Below are 22,973 nucleotides of genomic sequence, written 5' to 3'. Positions count from 1 at the left end.
GTAAATGCAGTTTCAGAAATACTTTGATTCATATTTTAGGTAAACAGAGTTTTATGTTAACTTTAGTGATATTCCAACTAACATGATATGCTAATATATTTGAAAAATGGTATTAATATGCAGAAAAATACATATTTCTGGTACAGTTACATAATAAAAAATGGATTCAGAGAGGTAGGCATCAGAAGAAACAACGGGAGTCCTTGCGGCACCTTAGAGACTAACACATTTATTTGGGCATTAGCTTTCGTGGGCTAAAACCCACTTCATCCGAAAATATAGCCTCTTAAAGGATTGCCCTGGACTGCCAATTTAGAGAGACACCTGGAGGGTGAGAGTGCATATCCCACATGATCTCTATTTACCCCTGTCTACACAGCTATTTTTAGCCATGTAGCATTCCTCTGCATCCCTGCTGCAGGAGCCTTTCCCCTTCTCAGGAAAAAAGACTCTGGCAACAGCGAAAGGGTTTGGCAAGGAAAGGCAAAGGGGAAAGGCTCAGCTTTTTCACACTGCGAGACCCTTTCCTCGCCACAATGAAAGACTCAGGCAGCAGGGAGCTGCTAAAGCCTTTTCCTACTGCTTCCCCTCTGCCAGAGCCATTCACTGACGTGTTGCCACACACCGTAGCGTGGATGCAGACTACTTTTCACTGTGGTGTGCAGCTATACATACCCAACGCGCCACCGCCAGTGTAGTGTAGACATAGCCTTCGTCTGATCCCACAAATGACTCCATACTGTGAATTCCTGCACCCACGTGCCGCCCCACTGAAATCATTAATGTCAATTTAAGAGGAATTTCCAAATGTTGCATATTCTAAAAATCTAACAGTCAAAAATATTAAAAACTTTGTCATCAGACAGGCCATCCTTGTTGGGGGTAGAAAGAAAGAAAGCAATAAAAATATAATTTTCTAATTGCCATTTATCCTTTTCCAGTCCTATGTTACAACCAAAACAACCAGAGTTTTGCTATTGCGTATACTGTAATACTGACTTTATATTTACATTCCCCCATCCTTTCCCCCAGTTCAGCTTTGTGCTGCATTTATTTTATTTGTTTATGTTAGCACACTTCATGTGAACTAAGCCCATATCGCAAATTAAACTGAAGTCAATTTGGAGAGCAGTTCGTAAGGTTAATTAAGTGGTAATGATTTGGCATTTGTTTAGGTTAGTCTCTTACTTAATTTACTGATGTGACAGTATATAAATGTGACATGGTTTATAAAAGACACTTGAAAAGCAAAAGGGTTGGTCTTGGAACATTTAGTATTACACACCAAGAAAATCAACAGGTGTAATAAAAATTATTGTAAAGAGAAACTGTTAAGTTAAAAACCAGTCTTACAAACCAATTGTTTTTACTTATGTTACCGTAACACTTCAGAGCAGAATTATTAGATTCATTGACTGCAATGGGAACAGCAAGGTTTTCCCTTTTTCCTACAGCCCCTGTTGTGTACTATAGCTGGGTGAAAAATTTCCAACAGAAAATGCAGTTTCATCAACATGTTTCACAGGAACATGTCAATTTCAATTAAATTATAGATAGAATAAGTTAAAATGAATCATTTTGATTACACATTATGTTTCTACCTTATCAAAATGAAATGTTTCAATGGTTATGAATCTAAATTTGTTCAGAAGTTCCATTTCATGGGAAATGTTGATATTTCAGCTTTTTATTCTGAGGCAGAATGAAAACAAGTTTTGAAATATCAGAATTTCCAGTCAGCTAACCACCTCCAGTAACAGGTCATGCACCTTCTACCAAGAGGTGCTGTATTTCAGTTGAGACGATTGTATTTGGGACAACATTTTCATTGAGAGCTGTGGGTGCTCAGCATCTCTAAAAATCAAGGCATTTACCTAGCTACCTAAATATGTGGTTGGATGCCTAACTTCAGGTGCCCACATTTGAAAATTCTGAAGATAATTTTGGGAGCCTCTGAGATACAGACATTATACAGTAAAAAGAAAAGGGGTATTTGTGGCACCTTCGAGACTAACCAGTTTATTTGAGCATAAGCTTTCGTGAGCTACAGCTCGTGAGCTGTAGCTCACGAAAGCTTATGCTCAAATAAACTGGTTAGTCTCGAAGGTGCCACAAGTACTCCTTTTCTTTTTGCGAATACAGACTAACATGGCTGCTACTCTGAAACCTGACATATACAGTGAAATTCATCCCTGTACAGAGGACTCAAGACAATGCCTGTGCACCACTTAAGTCACACATAAGCTCTATTTTGAGGCTTTAAGTGGAACTTACTACAGCATGCACAAGATTTCTCAGCATGCACAAGAGTGCATTTCATTCCAACACCCCCACCTCCCCAACCACCCACTGTAAATTATATTATTGTGCTTTGAGCAGAGAAAGGGAAAAAAAGGTCTGATGAAAACCTAAACCCTACAGTATCTGGACTGTATATTAAAAAGATCTTGACAATGTTTTTTAGTAAACATCCTAATCCATGAAGACAGGACACATGGTGAAAGGGACGCAATAAAAATGAAGTGTTTATCTAGCAATCCAGAATATCTGCATAAAAGATAATGAAGAGATGGTGAACTTTGACATTAATCAGCTATATCTAATAACAATGGATTATAGCTAAGGCAGAGGTAAAGGGAAAAAATTACAGTCTTTCTGGAAAGCATTTTAAAAATGGCTTTATAAATACACAATACAGAACACACAGACTTATACAGTACTTGAATTTCAAGATAGATGTGTATTAACAAGTGTGGCTGCTTGACCAACAAGCTTGTATCAAAAGATACAATAAATAAAGATTAATTACATTTATTGTTAGGAGAAAAGAGCAGGAACAAAAGAGGATTTGCCTTATGTATAGGGTGACCAGATAGCAACTGTGAAAAAACGGGACAGGTGGGGGATAATAGGCGCCAAAATAAGAAAAAGTCCCAACAAACGGGACTGTCCCTATAAAAACGGGACATCTGGTCACCTTACTTATGTAGAACAATAAAGTGACAAAGGAGCTATTTGATCAAACAATCTCCAATAGACTTATACAAAACTCAACATTTGCACACACTCAACCATAAGCAATAAAATAGCAAGAAAGAAAAATCAAGCTGCATCGAACCAAAACAGCAACTCTCAGCCTCACTGCTCCAACAGGACATGAGTAACAAAGGAAATCACATGCATCGCAAGTGAGACAGTTGCCAGTATAGGCTCTGCTCCAGTTTCTTTGTTTGCACAGCACCTGTCTCAATAGGGTATCACTCTAGTTAGTCTCTAGAGGTTTCCACAGTAAGTATGTTAAATAATAAGATTTTGAGAGGAAGAATGGTCTTACGGCAGTGGACTGGAACTCAAGACATCAAAATTCAATTCTCAGCTCTGTTAGAACACCCTCTGTGACTTTCAGTAAGCTACTTGGTTGCTCCATGCCACCGTTTCCCCATTTGTAAAATGGGCATAATACTACTTCCTTTCTCGCACCTTTGGACTGTCTTGACTTTTTATTTTTAACTTTATATTTATTGTTTTAGATAAAATATAAACACTATAAAACAAAACATATATAAACTACATGGACAGGACGGAAATACCATATGAATAACAAAATTCAGTGTTGATTGTTTGTAAAACCTCAGGGAAAAAACAACCAAAACCAACCAACCAACCAAATAAACAAAATAAAAACACCTGAACCCACAGAGGTCATGCAGGGCATCAACTGTTGAAGTGACTAAATAGGTAAATAAGTGAGAACATAACCTATGAGTATTGGGGTCTAATATCTACTAAACTGCAAAAGTTTCATGTGTGACCAGACGTCTTCATATTTTTTCCAAGCATTTCTATTAGACAGTCATTTTGTTCCATTAAGACAGTAGTAGAGAGTTCACTAAACCAGTCTGTGTATGAAAGAGGAATTGCAGATTTCCATTTTCTCAAAATAACTCTTTTGGTCACTAAAATAGTTACTGCAATCCATTTCTTAATGCTAACTGGTAATACCAACTCATCCAGCACCAATAAAACACACAAGCCTAAGCTTTAAGGTGGCTGTTTCTTTAATTTGCCTGGTTTCAATGGCAGTCTTTTATAGCTCTTTTTCCAAGTGAGCCATTTGGGAGTTTATATCACATACATCTAAATTTTTGAGACTGAATCCGGACAGTCTGTGAGGAATTCTTTCAGTGCCATGGTATCCTGGCATAGGTTCTGTGGTGGTCTTGCGGTCTCCCTCTTCAGCTGCTTAAGTGATTCAGGCTTAGCTCTTTTGTTGCCTCTCATTTGTCCACTGGAATCCATATTCAACGGTTTGAAGTTTATCCAGGGGATTAATTTAAACTTTTATGACAGAAACGTATTGCCAATTTGCTAGAAAAGTAATTATTAAAGATGAACTCATATGTGGGAAGTGAGGTGGTCTGTGATTAGGCAACCATCTTCTTCACGGGTACCATGTGACCCCCATCTTGTCCTTTTAGATTGTCAGCTATTAGAGGTAGGGACTGTCATTGTATGTTTGCACAGTGCCTAACATAATGGAGCCCTGATTTTGGTTGAGGCCTCTAGGCACTACTGTAATACAAATACTAAACATCATAAAATAACGATAACTTATCAGCAAGAAAGAAACTTGTTTCCCGTCCACTTTTTGTCATATTAAATCCATGCAGCCACAAAAGAACACCAGTGCGACTCACTCAAAGAATCAGATCCCTGAGGGTGCTGCAGGTGCTGGCGGTTCAGCCGGGGGCACTTATTACAGAAGTGATGACCCTTCTGAGTGGTGTCGAAAGCATTGTGCTGCTGGAGATGACATATCTGAGATGAGATGCAAACCAAGGTCCAAACCATTTGTGGTCATTGAAGGTATCTTGATCTTTTCCAAAGGATGAGGTATTGTCTTTAGGGGCCAAAATCTGCTCTCAGCTATGTCTGTGTAAATCCAACACTCCATTAGCTTCAACTAAGTTAGCCTGGATTTACACTGGTGTAACAGAGAGCTGAACGTGACCCATCATCTCCTGGCCCAACTCTAATTTAGGTAATAACATCCTGTCAACCTGAATATCCTGTACAGTATCAAAGGGATACCAAAGACTTCTTCCCTAGTTACTGTAAATTGTTGTAAAGTATGGTTATGGCTGAAATAACCTCTACCTGATCAAGGACCAAAATTATTACAATTCTACATTCTAATCCTACTGGCCAGGAGCCAGCAAAAGTGTAATATTGCTCATATAGCTCTCAGAAAACAACAAAACATTTAAAGGGGCTGCTGCACATATTTCAGTTGTTTTCATCCCTCCCTACCCCACCTTCAGACAGCTACCAACTGCTGTTCCATTTACATATGTATCTATGAAAGGAAAGAGTACAGCTGCCACCTTTGCACTCTGGCTTTCCACATAGCTCTTCGCTACTCAGCGCATAAAGGTTCAATGGGAATTTTGCCTGCGTAAGGACCCTCCTTCCTATTCAACAGCAAGCACGATGGGAACTCCAGGAGGCATTCCACATCATCCTTACATATTGGCTAGATGGCACAATTGAGTTCTTAGGTATCTCCTACCTCTATGCCCCGTGTCCCATGAACTAACACAATCATAAAAATGCAGGGCAAGAACAGATCTCAAGAAGTCATCTAGTCCAGTGTCCTGCACTGAGGCAGGTCCAGGTATACCTAGACCACCCCAACAGGTGTTTGTCTAACCTGTTCTTAAACACTCCAATGGCAGGGATTTCACAACCTCTCATGGACCCCTATTCCAGTGCTTAACTACTCTGATAGTTGGAAAATTTTTCCTAATATCTAACCTAGCTCTCCCTTACTCCAGATTAAGACAATTATTTCTTCTCTACCTTCAGTGAATATGGAGAAAAATTGACCACTGCAGTATCTCACCAGATACATTCCATTCCCCACAGTTTGACAGCGAACCACTGATAATTATTCTATGGTCTTTCAACTAGTTTTGCACACACCTTATAGTCATTTCATCTAGGTCACATTTCCCTAGTTTACTTAAGAGAATGTCATCTGTCAAAAGCCTAACTAAAATCAAGATATATATCAAGTCTACAGCTTCCCCTCTATCCACTTGGCCAGTAACCCTGTCAAAGAAACAAATTAGTTTGGCAGGCCATGGTTTGGCATGATTTGTTCTTGAAAAATCCATGCTGGCTATTCCTTATAGCCCTATCATCATCTAGGTGCTTACAAACTGATTGTTTAATAATTGGTTCCCGTATCTTTTCATGTATCAAAATTAGGCTGACCAGTCTATAGTTCCCTGGGTCCAGTTTGTTCCCCTTTTTAAATACAGGTACTATGTTTGCCCCTTCTCCAGTCCGCTGGGATCTCATCTGTCCTCCATGAGTTCTCAGAGATAATCACTAACAATTCTGAGATTGCTTCAGCTAGTTCCTTAAATACCTGATGGTAAATTTGATCAGACCTTGCTGACTTGAATACATCTAACTTATCTAAATATTCTTTAACCTGTCCTTTTCCTAATTTGTCCTCCATTCCTTCCCCCTTGTTAATATTGATTGTGTTAATTATCTGGTCAAAATTAACCATTTTAGTGAAGACTGAAGCAAAACAGGCATTAAATACCTCGGACTTTTTGATATCATCAGTTATTAGTTCTCTTTTACCACTAAGTAGAGGACTTAACACTTTTCTTCATCTTTCTCTTGCTCCTAGTGTATTTACAGAACCTTACTGTCTTCTATGTCGCTTCCTAGGTACCTCATTTTGTGCCTTAGCCTTTCTGATTTTGTCCTTACATGCTTGTGCTATTTTTTTTGTACTCATCCTTAGCCATTTGTCCATATTTCCACTTTTTGTAGGTCTCCTTTTGTTTTTCAGCTCATTCAAGAGCTCCTGATGTGGCCATTTTGGCCTCTTACTGTTCTTCCTATCTTTCCTTTGCACCAAGACAGTTTGCTGTTAAGTCTTTAATACTGCCTCTTTGAGAAACTGTCAGCTCTCCTCAAATCTTTTTCAGGAGACTCCTTAGGTCTTCTTCCCATGAGACCTTACCTACCAGTTCTCTGAGTTTGTTAAATTCTGCTTTTTTGAAGTCCATTCTCCTTATTTTGCTGCTCTCATTCCACTCCTTCCCTTTCCTTAGAATCAGGACATCTATAGTTTCATAATCACTTTCACCCCAACTGTCTTTTATCCTCAGATTTGCAACCAATTGCTCTCTATCAGTCAGAATCAAGTTTAAAATGGATGTCCTTCCGGTTACTTCCTTATGAAAGAAAAGTTGTCCCAATACATTCAAAGAACTTATTGGACATTTTCTGTTTTGTTATATTATTTTCCTGACAGATGTCTGGGTAGTTAAAGTCCTCCATTACTACCAGGTCTTGTGTTTTGGGTATTTCTGTTATTTGTTTTAGAAATGCTTCATCATAAGTGGCGCGTGCCTCCAGCATTTGGGGAGGCTGGGCAGAGCCCAAACAGTGGCCCCACCCACTGCTCCGACCCAGCCTGGCCACCTCTCCCCCAGACCCAAACCCATGCTCTTCCGCTCTGCCCCAGGCCCCCCTCGGCCCCCTCCCCATGGACCCCTTGCCCACTGCTCGCGCCTCTCCTCCACCCCCTCCCCCAAGCCTCCCTGCCCACTGCCCCCTCCTTCCTTAAGGATGTGTGACAGGGTGAGGGGGCGGAGAGGAGCAAGTGGCGGGGCCCTGCCTAACAGCTGACCGGTGGGGACGGTGCTGGGGGCCTCAAGTTGTAGTGGCAGCGGCATTCCAAAGGCAGCAGGTCAGCCTGTTCGGGGAGGCTTAGCCTCTTCTGGCCTATGATAGCTGCTGCCCAAGTGCTTCATCCACCTCATCCTCTTGATTTGGTGGTCTATAGTAGACCTCTGCCATGACATTGTACCTGTTTCTTCCCCTTTTATCTTCACTCAGAGATTTTCAGCCAGTTGCTAGCTTCTGGATGTCAGAACAAATGTATATGTCAGGGGTGGCCAACCTGTGGCTCCGGAGCCACATGCGGCTCTTCAGAAGTTGATATGAGGCTCCTTGTATAGGCACCGACTCTGGGGCTGGAGCTACAGGCACCAACTTTCCAATGTGCCGGGGGGCGCTCACTGCTCAACCCCTGCCCCCACTCCGCTCAGTGCCCTTGCCCCTCCCACCCCCAGAGCCTCCTGCACGCCACAAAACAGCTGATCAGGAGGTGTGGGGAAGGAGGGGGGAGGTGCTGATCAGTGGGGCTGCTAGTGGATGGGAGAGCTGATGGGGGGCTGCTGACATATTACTGTGGCTCTTTGGCAATGTACATTGATAAATTCTGGCTCCTTCTGAGGCTCAGGTTGACCACCCCTGGTATATATTCTTGATGTTCTATGCAACACCTACTTCCTTTTTTCCCTGCTTGTCCTCCTGAACAAGCTATACCTCTCTCTACCAATATTCCAGTCATGAGATTTATCCCACCAAGTCTCTGTGATGCCAATTAAGTCATAATTTAGCTTACACGCTAATACTTTCAGTTCTTTCTGTTTGTTCCCCATACGCCTTGGATTTGTGTATAGACATCTAAGATTTGAGCAGATCCTCTCACTGTTACTCCTGTTGTTACTCCCATAACCCTATTGTAATTGTTCATCTCCTCCATAAAATTTAGCCCTCTGTTAAGGTCACCTTGTTTTATACCTACCTGTTGACTATTGTCATCTGCTCCTTTTGGACCTGGTATAGAGCCTCTCTCACTGGGCAGACAAGTCAGTGTGCAAAGACGCTCTCCTCCTCTTGGTCAAATGGACCCCATCTCTTCCAGTGTGCAATAACAGGGCACAACTTTGTTAAAAAGAAATAATGATGTAGGAAATGAATGTTTTCAAGTGCTTCACTAAGGCTTTTAGACACTAAGGGATGTGCTTTATTGATTCATTTATGTATGACTGATGCACTGTGAGGTGACCGCATGCATTTAACTACTCCAGGCTTGTATGAATGGACAAAGAAACACACTGGAATCTCTTAATGTTATTCTGAAAATCCTCCAGTTCACCACCTCTTTTGTTTTGCTGCTAACTTACTTTGAATCCTCCACAGTATTTTCTCTCTACCTTTTTGTTCCCACTATCACTTTTCTCCCTTTCTCCTCTTTCTACCTATTCATCCCACCTCTTCCCTTTGATTCTTCCACAGCAGTAGCACTTTAGATCACTGTTTGCACAGAAGCACAGGCCTGGCTGGCTGTACTCCTCCTATGTGCTGTGCCAGCAGCCAGGCTGCTTTCTGCTTTCTAGCTTACTTCCTTTTTTTTTTTTAAAAAAACCTAAGGAGATAAGAAGATAAATCACATTCTCTAGTTTAAGTAAAAGTTCAAAGCAGCCTAGTTGCTTGCAAAGTGCTGAGGAGTGCAGTGGCGAGGCTAGGGGACAAACATGGCATTTCCTTTTGAAGTTCAGACGTCTGAGAAGAGCTGGCAGCCAAACCTCAAAGGAAATTGCTACGGCTCTCCTCCACTTGCCAGCCAGGCCTCAGTACATTTTGACTTTCACTTAGCAACTTAAATCTGCAACACTTAAGAAAAGGCTCACTTTACCCTTAGGTAAAGGCAAACCTTCAAATATGCCCAGCTAGCTCCAGAGTGCTTCTGAGAAGATGGATGGAAGCCGCGTGGAGGAAACAGATGCTAAAGGCTGCCTTTGCAACTAACGGTTATTGGTGCATTTTAAAGCAATGAAAAGATCACAAAAGGTTTTCTATTGTGGTTTTCCTCTCACCCATTTTATTTATGTAATAGGTGTCTTGAAAGCAATTATGCAAATAAGAAGATCAAATCCTGCTTCTTTTGTGTTAACAGGTCCTTGGGGACTATGGTCCTCCAGGGCTCTAGAGCTGCAAAAGAGAAATCCTCAACATCAGCCAAGCACAGGAATAGAGCCAGGACTGTAGCCACCAGCATCAGTCAACTCCTCAGTATCAACCAGGCTTGGCCCAAGAAGAGTTGGTGTTAAGGGCTGATGTCATACTCACTTGCTCCACTGCGATTTAAACAACTACAATCTGCCCCACCCCACACCACACATGCAAACACATGCACATACACACAAAGGCCCAATCAGTCAATCAGAACTCAGCTTTGCCAACAAATGTCAAAAGCTATATTATGATGTGTGACAAAGTTCCTCCTCTACCTTAGTGGGTCTTGTGCTTATTGGCGGATTTGCTTGCCTTGGAACTTCACAGCAGCCCTCACCTTGGCCATTTTCATGAACCCACAGTCCAGGACAACTCCTCTTGTGTCTGACCAGGAGTTGGGAGGTTTGGGGGGAACCCGGGCCTGCCCTCTACTCCGGATTCCAGCCCAGGGCCCTGTGGTATGCAGCTGTTTAGAGTGCCTCCTGGAACAGCTGTGCAACAGCTACAATTCCCTGGGCTACTTCCCCATGGCCTCCTCCCAACACCTTCTTTATCCTCACCATAGGACCTTCCTCCTGGTGTCTGATGATGCTTGTACTCCTCAGTCCTCCAACAGTATGCTTTCTTACTCTCAGCTCCTCGTGCCTCTTGCTCCCAGCTCCTCACACGCACACCACAAACTGAAGTGAGCTCCTTTTTAAAACCCAGGTGCCCTGATTAGCCTACCTTAATTGATTCGAGCAGCTTCTTGATTGGCTGCAGGTGTTCTAATCAGCTTGTCTTAATTGTCTCCAGAAGGTTCCTGATTGTTCTATAACCCTCCCTGTTACCTTACCTAGGGGAAAGGGACCTACTTAGCGTGGGGCTAATGTGTGCGAACAAAGACCGTGAAAAAGGCGGCCCGGGTCATCATTGAAAAATACTACACCCGGCTAGGGAATGATTTCCACACGAACAAACGGATGTGTGAAGAGATTGCCATCATCCCTAGCAAGAAACTGCGCAACAAGATAGCTGGGTATGTCACCCATCTGATGAAGCGTATTCAGAGGGGGCCTGTCAGAGGTATCTCCATCAAACTGAAGGAAGAGGAGAGAGAGAGGAGGGATAACTATGTCCCTGAGGTCTCTGACCTTGACCAGGAGATCATTGAAGTTGACCCAGATACTAAGGAAATGCTGAAGCTGCTGGACTTTGGCAGTCTGTCCAACCTGTAGGTCATGCAGCCTACTGTGGGAATGAACTTCAAAACACCAAGAGGAGCTATCTGAATCCATTGCTGTTCTGTCACTTTTCCAATAAACATGGGAACCTCCCCCCCCCCCCCAAAAAAAAAATTACTCTCCTATAGCCATCTGGCCTGACCCTGTCACAGATGCTAGAGTTCTAGTAGCCAACATATTAAACTTCAGATTTGACAAGGAGGACACTGAATTTTTTAAAAGGGCACATTCATTTTGTAATATATAATATGTGGAACTAAGGAAAGGGGATCAGGTTTCGGGAGAGACCTGGACTGGAGAGGGACTAAAAGCTCAGAAATGCAAAGTTGGGGCAGGTGGCTGGGAATGAAACAGCAGAACCTGACTGAGTAATGCTGGCCTCTGCTCACATTTTATAAAGCTGTTTTTTACAACTTTGCTTGCTTGCTTCCCACATCACTTATTGATAATCAAACACTAGGAAGAATATTTTCATAAACAGCGCTCTGGCCAAAGTTCAGTGTTGAGCATTAATCACGTGGTCAGTGCTGCACAGAACATAGCAGAGGTAAGAGCCTACATTTTCAGAACTGACTAGTGATAGTAGAGGCCAAATTTGACACACCAGACGGGCCTTCTTTTCAGCAAGCACTGAGCACCAACTCTTCTGCCCCAAGGAACATATGGCTGAACTACCAATAGACAGGTTTCAGAGTAACAGCCATGTTAGTCTGTCTTTGCAAAAAGAAAAGGAGTACTTGTGGCACCTTAGAGACTAACCAATTTATTTGAGCATGAGCTTTCGTGAGCTACAGCTCACTTCATCGGATGCATACCGTGGAAACTGCAGTAGACATTTGGATTTGTGCTGGAAATGGCCCAACTTAATGATCACTTTAGATAAGCTATTACCAGCAGGAGAGTGAGTTTGTGTGTGTATGGGGGTGAGAAAACCTGGATTTGTGCTGGAAATGGCCCACCTTGATTATCATGCACATTGTAGGGAGAGTGGTCACTTTGGATAAGCTATTACCAGCAGGAGAGTGAGTTTGTGTGTGGGGTTTTTGGAGTGGGGTGAGGGAGTGAGAGAACCTGGATTTGTGCTGGAAATGACCCACCTTGATTATCATACACATTGTGAAGAGAGTGGTCACTTTGGATGGGCTATTACCAGCAGGAGAGTGAGTTTGTGTGGGGGGGGGGGGGGCGGAGGGTGAGAAAAACTGGATTTGTGCTGGAAATGGCCCAACTTGATGATCACTTTAGATAAGCTATTACCAGCAGGACAGTGGGGTGGGAGGGGGTATTGTTTCATGGTCTCTGTGTGTATATAATGTCTACTGCAGTTTCCACGATATGCATCCGACGAAGTGAGCTGTAGCTCACGAAAGCTCATGCTCAAATAAATTGGTTTGTCTCTAAGGTGCCACAAGTACTCCTTTTCTTTTTACCAATAGACAGTAATTCAGACATGCAAAATGCCATAAGACCAGAAGGTGAAGCCAATCCATAACAGTGCAGCAGGTTTTTTGCTTCCTTTTTGTGAATAAAATGATGATGGATTAACAGAGATAGGCTTCATGGATGATGTGTTTTGAGGAAGGATCAAAAGGAAGAGGGAGTGAAGATTTGGCATCCCAAGATGGAGAAGTAATTCGAGGGACTAGGGGTAGATAATTTTAAGATGTTCTTCAAAACTGAAGCACATGATACTACACAACCAAACTTCTGTCCTGGCCCAGTATGAATAGAGTAATTCATATAGTAATGGCTACTAAGTAACAAACCTGGAAAATATTTCTGAGATTTACAGTCAAATCCTCCCATAACCCCTTTCTGCTTTGCTTTACTCATCTCCACCCCAAGAATTCCAAACCCAGAAGAGAAACAGGGATATAGTTGACATTCCAGCTGCAGAGCAGGTATAGTGGTTTAATGGTGTTCACTAATGGAAAAAAAGCAACCTGAAAACTTCCAACATGCCATGCACATTGTTACATCCAAAACCAGCAGCAGCATTTGAAGCGTCTCCTTACCTATTGTGACAAGTCAGCAGTTTATACCGTGAACACGTTTTTCTTTCAGTCAAACAAACTACATGACACCTAAAAAAGACTTATGCTGGATCAAATGATGTAAGACAACTAAGAGAGAGCCAGATAAACAAGGCAAAACATTGACTAACAGTTCAGCTGCTACTGTTCACTAATGATTACAATGATTAATACTACATTTTAATGTATATATAACCATAAACTAATAATGAGCTAATGTAACTAATATATTTTAATGTAGATGGCACCTCATGGCACGAAGTCTATGGGTGCCTAACAACCACAGCTAATGTTGTTCCTGCCGCCCGTTCTCTTCAACCCAGCATAACATGACATCACCCTAAGAGGAGGAACACAGAATCCAGGTTCTTCCTTTCTGCAGCCAGCCTGCTGCTCCTGCCATTTAAAGTATGTTCTCCAACATGCAACTCTGCTAGGATCACCACGGACAGAGAGCCTTTAATACCCAATCTTTCCCTTGTTCTAGATAGTCTCCTGCTCTACCTGTGGCCCTGATCTCATCACTCAGCCTGGACCTGGACTGGAGATTTTTTTTGTTAAGACCAGGTTCTAGAGAATGTGAATTCTGACTCTCTCTTAGTGCTGCAAGGAATGAAGCTGACACCTCAAGAACACGTTTATTTGTGCCTTAGGACTGCCTTAGAGACAGATGCCAGCTTGAGCATCAGTTTCCCTTGTAGTGCTGTCTACCGGGTTTTTTCTACTTGTTTCCTTGACAGATTTATACATCTGTTCTGATAGCTTCTCAAAAACATCCAAAGAAGAAAGCAAGATCCCTAATGCATTTTTGGCCCCTTCAGTAACAGTCTGTATGGGATAGAAAAATATTAGGAGAAGTACTCCACATCAGCAGTCACCCCACATAGACAAGCGTCTACAAGGACCCCTGCCTCATTCAGAGCTAGATTTTCTAAAGGGCTACAATTTGCAAATGGCCTGGCCTCTCTACTAGACAGGGCTAATTGTTCAGGCAAAAACTGCACTACAAAATAAATTACAGGCCAAAATCCGAGGACTGGTGCCTCTGGCTACCTGATCTGTGCCCACAGTTAGGCAAATAGAAGTGAAGTTACTCCAAGATACCTTGAGTCCTAGAGACAAGTTTGTCTGCACATTGCTTATGAAATAGGGAGTTAAAGCCTCTTATGTCGTCCACCCCTTCATACTCTATGCATGAGGTCTCTTTTACCTTCATCCTCAACTCTCCCTGAGCACAGCAGCTCCTCCCTCCTGCACGACTCAGAAATCCCATACCACAGTAGATAAACTCCTATGTTGTTCCTGAGCTCTGCAAGAGTGGTTGATACTCATAGTTGCTTTCCTGAACACTATCTGTGGCTCCTTTAGCATCTATGCTTTCTGAGCACTTTAGCATCCACAGAGTCCCATCTCTCACACACTGAACACCTACGTTAACCACGCTTCCATGTGCAACTCACTTTTCATTTAGAACACTGGTAAAACTAACAATTTATAGCACGTGAACTGCGTATGTACAAAGTGCTCTTTATAAACAAAACCAGGTTTTTTGTGGAACACTCAAAGACCTTTTTCCTCACCACTGAATTTAAACTTCTTATCCTCAACCATTTAAATGCCAGAGCTTTTTAGTGGGGAGAGGGATAGAGGAATCAATGCTATATTATCATGAGAAAAATGTATTTTTTCACTCTCCTTGTATTCCAACAGAGCTGAACCTTTTTGTTCAGTTATTTTTTAATTTTAAAATCATCATTATACAATTACCAAACCTTGAAAATTTCATCTCAAAAGATGAAAGTTTTAGCAGGTTATAAGCCATCAACAAGAGGCTGCAATGGAAACTTTCACACAACCTTGACTACAGACGTCTTTAGTGCTTTGGCCATAATAAAGAGAAAAGAGCTGTGTTAGGCCTGGATATAAGTACTTGGTCTTATTTTTATTTTGTGCTTTTTTTCTTTTTACGCTGTACAACTGTGTGCATGTTTATACACTGTTATAATTAAAATTTAGTATTTGGCCCAAATTAGGAGGATTAAGCATATTTGATTATCCCTTATATTACCATATTTATTACTATTTTATTGCATGGTTGGAATGATTTATTTAGCCATATACTGCATTGCTGAGACTCACCAGGGCCAGCCATAGAAGAGCAATGTTTTTTTTGTTTTTAGTTAATTAATAGACAACATGCTGCATAGTTTTATTGTGGAAGGCAACAAAGACAGTGAAGTTGGAGCTTCTCCCACTGTACCTGCAAGGTGTAGGGGGTCACAATTCCTTGGCACACATTACCAAAGTGATCTGCATGATCCCCCTTAGCCATGTTGGAAGCATCAACCCTTTAATTTCCCCCATTCACTCTAAGTTGTATTTGCCGCAGGTCTGCAGAACTGGCTGAGTTAATACTACATCTGGGAGCTAGTTATTTTATCCCACATCCATTAAACTTGCTTCCTACACAGATTAGCCTTACTGAGTCACTAGATAGGTTTCTATTAAGTTTACAGACTCATTTGTTCATCATTACCTCTTTTTAACTAGCTTGATTCAGCCTTTAAAAAAAAAAAGCCCATTAAGATGTTTCTAGGAAGAGTATTATGCTCTCCAAAGGAGAGCAACAAAAATGATAAAAGGTTTAGAAAACCTGACCTATGAAGAAAGGTTAAAAAAAACTGGGCACCTTTTAGTCCTGAGAAAAGAAGACTTCAAGGGGAATCTGATAATGGTCTTCAAATATGTTAAGAGCTATTGTCAGGAGGACAGTGATCAATTGTTCACCATGAAGGTACAACAAGAGTAATGGGCTTAATCTGCAGCAACGGAGATTCAGGTGAGATATTAGGAAAAATTCTGTAACTATAAAAAACAGTTCCCTACCTTTTGTAACCATTGTCCTTCGAGATGTGTTGTTCATGTCCATTCCATTCTAGGCGTGTGTGCACCCACGTGCATGGTTGTTGGAGATTTTTGCCTTAGCAGTATCTGTAGGGCCGGCTTTGGTGCCCTCTTGAGTGCCGCGCTCATGCGTCGGCGTATCAGGCACCGCCAGCCCTATGCCCTTTCAGTTCCTTCTTGACGGCTGCTCTGACAAAGGAGCAGGAGGGCAGGTAATGGAATGGACATGAGCAACACATCTGGAAGAACAGTTACGAAAGGTAGGTAACCATTTTTCTTCTTTGAGTGCTTGCTCATGTCGATTCTGTGACGGGTTGGACTCCTGCTGTCCGTGGTGGCACCTGATGTCCTGGTGTCCCACTGAGCCTGCCCATTACACCAGCCTTGGCTTCCTCACCCTGTCCTTATTGTGCCAGGCCCTCAAGCCTTCTCTGGCACACACACAGGTAAGGACACACCCAGCTGCAGACACAGACTGAAATCAGCTCTGTGTGGGAGGATTCCACTCGGGGATTTACCCAGCACTCACATGCACACCTCCTTTGGGGTGTAAACCCATAATAATGTTGTCTTGTGCTGTATAGAGAGATCTGTACCGCCCAAGCTCATAAAAATCGCCTTCTCTTTCAATGTGGGAGGGAGATATGCACAGCTTTCCCCTCACCCCCACCCCCACCCCGATCTAAAATGCACAAACTGGGTTTTGGAATAAACAACAACAAGTAATACATCACGGCGGTATTGTCCATCAGGATCTGCACCATATTGCCCTTCAGGTGGGGCAAGAAAGCCTGGCAGGCCAGGGAAACTGTTCTGAGCTCTCTGACATTGATGTGGAGGGCTAGATCTTTCCATAACCAGCAGCCCTGGGTGCTTAGCTTACCCAGGTGGGCTCCCCAGCCAAGGTCTGAAGCACTGGAGACCAGGGTCAGCAACAGAGACGGGATCACGAAGGGGACTCTCTCCAACACCAACCCGGAATCCAACCACCAATCGAGGGATGACCTGATGTGGTCCGGACCCTCACTACCCAGTCTAGGTCGTGCCTGTTGGGGATTTAGACCAATGCCAGCCACACTTGCAGAAGCCAGAGATAGAGCCACGCACGGCTGATCATATATGTACACATGGCCATTTGGCCCAACAACCGAAGGAAGGTGTGAGCCATGGTAAGTGGGTGGTTCTTTATCTGGGAGATCAGGTCCAACATGGCCTGAAAACGCACTTCCGGAAGAAAGGCTCTGGCTCGCATGGAGTTGAGACTCGCCCCAGTGAATTCTATTCACTGGACAGGCGTTAAGGTGGATTTTTTCTTATTTATTAACAGGCCCAAGTCGCGACAGGTGGAACACACCAGATCGAGACTCCTCTGCACTTGCTCCTGAGATCTGCCCTTGTTAAGTCAGTTGTCAAGATATGGGAAGACCTGGATGTCTCAGGTAAGCAGCCACTGGCGCCATACATTTTGTGAATACCCTCGAGGCCGATGAGAGGCCAAAGGGCAGTGCTGTGAATTGAAAATGACGTCCACCCACTATGAAACGGAGGAAACGTCTGTGACCTTGGAATATGGAAGTAAGCATCCTTCAAGTCAAGGATGGTATACCAGTCTCCCAGATCCAGGGAGGGGATGTTGGAGACCAGGTAGACCATGTGAAACTTCAACTTTCTGAGAGACTTGTTGAGGCACCGCAGATCCAGAATGGATCTGAGGCCCCCTTTTGCTTTCGGGATTAGGAAGTAGTGTGAATAGAACCTTTTTCCATTCATGTCCCGAGGGATCTTCACCACCCCACCAAGGTGAAGAAGGTTCTCAACCTCTTGGATGAGGATTTGCTCATGAGAAGGACCCTGAAGAGGGATGGGAGGGTGAGGCGGCCGAAAATTGCAGGGTATAGCCCTGAGATACTATGTCCAACACCCAGCGGTCCAAGGTGACCTGTGACCAGGCCGAACAGTAGGAATGAAGATGGTCGAGGAAAGAACAAGGTGGATCCAGGGAATTGACTTGGGTGTCACTCGTGAGTACACCTTCAAAATGAGTGCTTCCAGCCCCCAGGATGCTTTGCCGGGCCGGGCTGTGTGGGCGAGCAGGAGGAGGAAAGGCGGCAACAACTAAAACTCGTGTCTCTAACCCTTCTCCTTGCAGACCCCTGATGAGGCTGCCAAGGCCTTGGCAGCGGGACAGCCAAAACTGCTTCCATGCAGATTGCGGCATATGCATGCCCAGCGAGCAAAGGGTAGCCCAAGTGTCCTTTAACCCACAGGGCAGACGACCGACTGCTGCAAGAGGACGACCGGTGGGAGGGCGAATGGTGCTGGTATAACGAAGACCAGCACCTCCCACTAGGCAATCCGCGTCGAGATGGCGTGGACCAGGTGCTGGTGACCAAGGGCGAGCCTCAGAGGATCTGGGCTGCAACACCAGAGATCTGCGGCGTGGAGATGGAGAGCGCTGCCTTGTCTCAGGGGATCGGCAGTGCTCCACTGCCCCCTGAGGGGTCTTAGTGGCTGACTTAGTGGCTGACCTCATAGGGAGCCTTTGCTGCTTCCTGCGGCACATGTAGTGCTGGCGGCACGGGCAGAGGCCTCTGCTCTCTCAGCGCTAGGGGAGCTTGGGAAGGTGTTGATATCTCCAGAAGTTTGTGTCCCCTACCGCTCCCGGGAGTCGGTGGTGGATCCTTTAAGGGGATAAGGGCCCCGATCGGGGAGACATGTCTACGTGGCTCCGGAGTGGCAGGGCAGCCCAAACAGGGTCCTTTGCCCCATGGCCTCTCTTGGCCAGTACTGGGGAGCCATACTTCTTTGGTTTTGCACTGAGGCCGAGGTATTAGGTGAGTCTTGACGGGTCGGGTCGGAAGCTGGATGAAGGGCAGCCTCCTTGAGGGGAGCCTGCAAACAAATATCCCACTCTTTCTGAGTCCTGGCTTGAAAATTTTTACAAATACGACATTTGTGTTTCACATGCGATTCCCCCAAGCACTTGAGGCCGCTGCTATGGAGGTCGCCTACAGGCATAGACCTGTTACAGTCCACACAGTGCTTAAATCCCTAAGGCTTGAAGTCAGAAGAGACAAAACCTCTAGCCCTTGCTATGCAAGGAAAGGTGATTTGACTAACCACCACAGGTGGTAAGAAGGAAATGAGAGGGCATAGGGCCGGCGGCACCTGATATAACGATGCATGAGCGGAGCACTCAAGGGGGCACCACAGCCGGCCCTATGGATACCGCTAAGGCAAAAGTCTTTGATGACCGCGCACATGGGCGTGTGCACACCTAGAATGGAATCGACATGAGCAAGCACTTGAAAAAGAAATACTGGATCTAGGTATACCTGTTCCAGCCTCAGTGCAAGGGGCTTGATTAGATGACCTTTTAAGGTCCTTTCCAGCCATGCATTTCTATGATTCTTTGATAATCAGAAGATATAAGAATTCAGTTTGATCAATCAATTGATACACTGGAGATTAATCTAGATAATTCCCATGAGCTTTAATAGGTGTTATACACAAATCCTAAATGCACTGCTGATATATTCAGCTTCTTTGAGTACACACCTCTGAAAACCACCTAAAGTATACAGGATACAGTATTATTGTAATTAGTGGAATCTGTATTTCCTAGTCAGTTTTATACTGATGCCCCAAAGAAATCGCTGCTGGATGGTTGTGGGAGGAAGGGAGAGATGTGTTTATGGCTTTTCAGTAGATAGCCAGTTGTCTGCAATCCAATCTCTGTATGTCCTGGACATGCAGACTGTGATTTATTAATTCCTGAATGGACATTCCAGTATTTTGCATACTATCCATTCAGTTCTGTGCCATGTATTCCTTTTAGTTTATGATGTAAATTCCTGGGAGGGAACAGAACCCTTACAATACAAAAACATCATGGGGAACCACTAAAAATACTATAATATTGTATGGTCATTTAAATCAATATAGTTGGGAATGTATCTGTTACAGAAAAATTATACGTGAAATATAATCAACAGCACAGCAACCATGTTATGCTAGATATACACAAGGGGTTGAACATTCAGGAGTTGGGACGAACAGCAACAAAACAATTACTAAGGTGAGATCCTCACCTGGTATAGATCGGTATAGCTCCATGGATTTCCACCGCGTAATAGTAAATCACAATATGTAGGATGTTTATTTTCTTCTAAACTATATGGCTTTCTTCTGTTAAAAAACAGTCAATACAGTGGGAAATATGACAAATATGTATAGAATAAAACATTAATGTAATCTATAATACGCAGTAACAAGGCAATCCTGGGTGTTCAAAAACAATTTTTTTCTTCGTTATTGCGCACATTTATATTATTTTATACAAGCTTCCTTTATGATCCTCAGCCATGGATTTTATTTATTGTCAATAAGCACTAATGAGATCAGCGAACCAGAACAAAAATCAGTGTACACACATCAAAAAGACTGATTAAGTATTATGCATAAGATGTGCAAGTGTTCTTTTAGATTAGAGAGGTTTTACAAAGGAAGTTTCTCATAATAATGCTGAATTACAAGTCTTTTCTTTCTCTCTTTTAAAAAAAGAACATGGTTGTTCAGTGCTTTCTTCTGCTAGTAGTCAAGACAATTTGAAAGTTCACTTTTAAACAAAGGTTTTATTTTCTACCTTCGCACAATTGGTATTGACTTTTTTAGTAGTTTGAAAATATAGTTTCTTTCACCTACCACAAGCTTGTCCTTTTGCACTTAACACACATTGATTTTTCTCTCATCTTTTTAAAGGAGCACCAGCCTTCATGGCTCTACTTTGTTTACTTCATTAATGAAATCAGTGGAAACGTGCACCAGACATTTGAGAACAGAGTTTGGTAGTTAATTGATGTAGCAGAGAAAGTAGGGAGAAAACAATACAGTGCTCTTCCGTAGGTCTTACTAAAAACAACAGCTTTTTAAATACTTTATTGCAAGGTCTTTCTCTGGACCAGGAGAAATGAAGCATTCCTGTGACAACAAACTTCTTGAAGCCACGAGTAAATCCAATCAAGCATCTGTCAATAAATCATGCAAGTTCCTGGGTGTATGTTAAGTGTGAATTCACACAAATAAAATCAAACACAACTTACCTACGATAACAACAGTAGAAATAAGACAGTGTACTATAGTTTGTTTTCTTCATCTTAAGAAGTGTATTCAGTAACATTGAAGGTTGGAGACAGTGAGGCCAGGTTGAGGATTTAGTGAGGCAACTCTTAAAATAATGAAAGCAATTTCAAATGCTTAATACCAGTTCCAACAAATGCTCAGATTCTTAAAATAATGCCAAATGAATGCTTAAATTCCAATTCCAACAAATAATTTTTTAATAAAGAACTGCTAAGGGTAAAACCTGCTCACATATGTTATTAGAAGCCAAGTTACAAAACACCTCTTATGCACACACGTGAAGCACCACATTACACATGACATTAAACACTGGCAGTCTCTGCCCTGCACAGTGCATTCCCTTCCACCTCCTACACAAAGAAACACACTGCACACAACACAATAATTTAGTCTGCACGATAATGCAGTCTTGACTAGAACCTCAGTAACATAAAAATGTAGTCTGCATGGCCACACGCACACTGGTTATGTGTGATCAGTCATGTGGTAGAGGGGAAAATATGAGGTCATAGTTAAGGTTTTACATTGCAATGTTGGAAAAAGGACCAACACATTTTATGTCTTGGCTGTACATACGTACTTTCCTACCCCAGCAGATCTATTTTTGGAAAACATTTATTTTTTAAAACATAATTTAAATTTCTAAATAGTTTTGTGTCTATTTGGGGATGGATTTCTCTTGACTGGGAAAAGGCATTTGATCGAATGGATTATAATCATCTATTTAAAATGATTTGTGCTTTTGGGGTTGGGCCCAGTTTTGTTTCCTGTATAAATTTACATACAGCAATGTATATAGAGTAATTAAAGCGAAAGGTGGTTTGAATTCCCTTTTTTAATATACACAAAGATTGGGAAGGTTGTCCTCTCTTGGGGAAGTATTAGCCTCTCTCTCTCTCTCTCTCTATGGAGCCTCTCTTAAAAAAACAGATCATTTGCTTTAATAGCACTTCCCTTTCAATTCCAGACTGTGAACCAGTTTGTCAGTCTATGGTGAGAACCAAAATGCTCGTTGCTCATGAACACAATGTACAGGACTTACTAGACAGTCAATGTTTCTGAGAAAGTCTTATCTGCTCAGATTAACTAGGGTAGGAGGGTAGAGGGCTTGAGCTACCAAATCACGTAAGAACGTGTTTAATTTTAAGTAGGTGAGGAATGCAGTTGAATTCAATGAAATATCCGTAGAAACGTTTCCTCACCAGGTTTGCTGGGGAGTTCGTGTTTAAGTCAAAATCGTTCTAAAATACTGAGTGTTATCTGTGGGGAAATTATTAAGATAATCAAAACTGAGACTCAGCAGAAAGAAAGAAGGATTACCTCTGCCTACGAGGAGCCAAGAAGAGTTTGTGATGAGGAGTGGGGGAGAGGGATCAGCTAACACTATGTTCACAGGAGGAGGGAGGGAAGGAGCAGAGACCCCAGCAGGTCTCGATGGCACTTTTCTCTCCGCACCCCTCCATTAATCATCGGGTCAGCACCTCCCCACTCTTCCTGGGAAGGGGAATAAAGAGCAGCACTGGAGCTGCTCTCCTGAGACCTAAGAAGGGGCAAAGGAGGGTGAAAATCCTCTGGAGCTGCCCCTCTCCATACCTGTGGAGAAGAAGAGGAAGACCCTGCTGCAGCTTCCCCTGCCCCACAGGCCTGGGAGTAGAGTTGTGGGGTGGGGCCAGAAATAAGGGGTTCAGGGTGTGGGAGGGGACTCCAGGCTGGGGCAGAGGGTTGGGATGTGTGGGAGGTGAGGGCTCCAGCTGGGGGTTCGGGCTCTGGTGTGGGG

General features: G+C 43.0%; 1 protein-coding gene and 1 pseudogene across 5 annotated transcripts in view; one reads left to right on the top strand and one right to left on the bottom strand.

Moving 5' to 3' along the window:
- TPK1 (thiamin pyrophosphokinase 1) overlaps nt 1–22,973 on the bottom strand; it is a 492,286-nt gene that overhangs the window by 336,944 nt on the left and 132,369 nt on the right. The window lies entirely within an intron of this gene.
- On the top strand, nt 10,764–11,205 carry LOC311515648 (small ribosomal subunit protein eS17 pseudogene; annotated as a pseudogene). The gene has a single exon. The product of its transcript is annotated as a small ribosomal subunit protein eS17 pseudogene (transcript).

The sequence above is a fragment of the Lepidochelys olivacea genome, assembly GCF_965140295.1.
Source record: "Lepidochelys olivacea isolate rLepOli2 genome assembly, chromosome: 2".
Taxonomy (NCBI): Eukaryota; Metazoa; Chordata; order Testudines; family Cheloniidae; genus Lepidochelys; species Lepidochelys olivacea.
This window is presented reverse-complemented; position numbering and strand designations above follow the sequence as displayed.